This window comes from Sardina pilchardus, chromosome 9 (genome assembly GCF_963854185.1).
Source record: "Sardina pilchardus chromosome 9, fSarPil1.1, whole genome shotgun sequence".
NCBI lineage: Eukaryota > Metazoa > Chordata > Actinopteri > Clupeiformes > Clupeidae > Sardina > Sardina pilchardus.
This window is the reverse complement of record NC_085002.1, coordinates 17,804,038-17,806,537: the sequence shown is the minus strand read 5'-3', so window position 1 is coordinate 17,806,537 and position 2,500 is coordinate 17,804,038. Positions and strand designations below refer to the sequence as shown.

The 2,500-nt window shown below is 46.0% G+C and overlaps 1 protein-coding gene across 1 annotated transcript in view; it reads right to left on the bottom strand.

The window, feature by feature from the left end:
• The window catches only part of igsf21a (immunoglobin superfamily, member 21a), a 198,198-nt gene that overhangs the window by 45,350 nt on the left and 150,348 nt on the right, over positions 1-2,500 (bottom strand). The window lies entirely within an intron of this gene.

Sequence of the window (2,500 nt, the reverse complement as noted above, 5' to 3'; positions counted from 1 at the left end):
TCTATTTTTCTTTATTTCTTTCTTTCCATCTGTCTGTCTTTCTGTCATTCTTTTTTTCCTTTCTCTTTCTTTCTTTCTTTCTTTCATTCTGTCATTCATTCTTTTTTCCATCCCCTTTCAACGCCAGGCATAAAGAAGACAGATTGGTTGATGGGCGAGGTTGCAAGGCTTTTTGGTCTGGGGGATATTTTCTCGGACCGCCTAATTTACTGAACGAGAAGCCAAAAAAAAAACAAAAAAAAACAAAATGGAGAACTAAACCGACGCGAGGCCAACGTGGCACTGTCTGCGCCTCCTCAGACGTGAGGATCCATCATTCAATTCTCGGCAAGCGCCACCAGCAGGCTGGCCCGCCGGTCCCTCGGCGCGGCCCGAGATGGGAATCTGCGTCACCCGCCCGCCCACCTCCGACAGACGTCCGCCGGCGGCCAACTCGTCTGACGTCCGCGGCGGCGGCGAGCGGCCAACTGTCCCCGCCCAGCGGCCCAGAGCCCAGCGGCCCAGAGCTCAGCCTTCGAGAATGAGCGGTCCATATTTCAGAGGCGTGCAGAACGGCGCCCGGGGACCGCGGTGGAACAGCCACTGCATGGCAGCACAGATGGACTCTAATGCGTTCTCAGAAAGCCCGAGCAGGTTTCGACATCTCACGCACACACACAACACACACATACACGCACACACACACACACACAGGCTGCCTACTGCAGAGAGAAAGAGAGACAGAGATAGAGCTATTTCTTCTGTTCTCTTTTCTTTTCAAACAGATACTGTGTCTGTTTGCATTGTTTTGTTATGCTTGCTTTGGCCACACTACTTTGTGAGTAATGCCAAGAAAGCTCCATTGAAATTGAAACTGAGACAGAGAGAGAGAGAGAGAGAGAGAGAGAGAGAGAGAGAGAGAGAGAGAGAGAGAGAGAGAGAGAGAGAGAGAGAGAGAGAGAGAGAGAGAGAGAGATTGCTCATGGCTGCCCAAAGAGCAAAGGACATGTGGCTACTGTATGACAGGGGAGGTAGAATCAGAGGTGCACTTTCTACTACACTGTGACAAATATCAGTCCCAAAGAGACAAATACTTCAACACTTGGAATAACATCATTCCTAATTTTACCAAACTAGAGGAACAGAAAAAACTTGCCATAGTTTTGGGTGAGGACACCAGCACATGTATATTGGCAGCCAGTTATGTGTCCTCACTCCATAACCAGAGAGAAGGCATTACTTAAGATAACCACCGCACTACATCCACCTTCAACACAACACTGCCCTCCACACTGTCTGTCTGTTACACCATCTCTCCTTTTGTTTTGTGTGTGTGTGTGTGAGTGTGTGTGTGTGTGTGTGTGTGTGCATGATGCTGTTGATTTCCATTTGATTCATGTAATATGTGTCTTGATGTTTTGCATGTTGGTGCGTTCTGTACCCTTGCGATTCTACTGTGCTATCTGTAACACTAGCTTTGGCAACACTGTGCCCAAACAGTCATGCTAATAAAGCTCCTTTGAATTGAATTGAGAGAGAGAGAGAGGGGGGGGGGGGGGGGGGATATGTGCAAAATACATGGTTGCTATCTTGGTTGCTATCTTGTTGTCTCGCTGCCATAATTGACTGGTTACTCATAAAGTACAGCTTTTGACTAGCTAACATGCTAACGCAATATAGTTGGCTGTTAGGTACAATATTGGTCTACAGGTCCACTGAAAAAATAGAAAAAGCAGATGTCCGGCATCTTTTCTTACTATTTGAGGAAACTGGACAGGAAACGGCTTCATAAGTAATAGGCAGTAATGGGGCAGCATCAGGGACATGAATGCTGCCTTCCAAGCCGATCATTAAAGGAAGCTTGAAGGCATCTTGGTGGAGAGGGTGTTGGATCAGTATGTTCCTAGATGTGTGTGTGTGTGTGTTTTTTTTAAGACACCGTGCTGAGACAGCATGTCTCCCTGATTCCAATAGACCCAGAATGTGTTAAAGATGGACAGATAAAGTGCTAGAGATCACTTTTTCAATTTTCATTTTTTAAGACGAGTAATAGCCTGGATGGAATATGTCTTGGCTAGAAGGGGGGGGGGGGGGGGGGGGGGGAGATATAGTGACACTACTCTGACTTTTCAGAAAAAAAAGTAAAAGTCTTGTTGGAATCAGTATCTCTCTGGAAGAAGAAAAGGTAAAGATAAAAAGAACATTTAATTCCAATATGTGGATATTTGGGGCAGGGTTATTACTAAGTGCTCCGTTTAACCACTCAACATCTTTAATACACCACAGAGAAGATGACAGTACAGTAATTGAGAGCTCACTACAGTCAGCGGCCATGATATCATTACTGCGTAAAAAGCTGGATATGGAGTTGGAGGATGCCATTTGCCTGCTTTCTTAATAGCCTCAGAAGTGAGGGAGACCAAAGAATAGACCCTGACAAAGACATCAGCTCTACTCTACACTAGCTTTCAATTATTCACGCTCAAGTGAGAGCCTGCAACCTTCTCAGAACCTCTGTTTA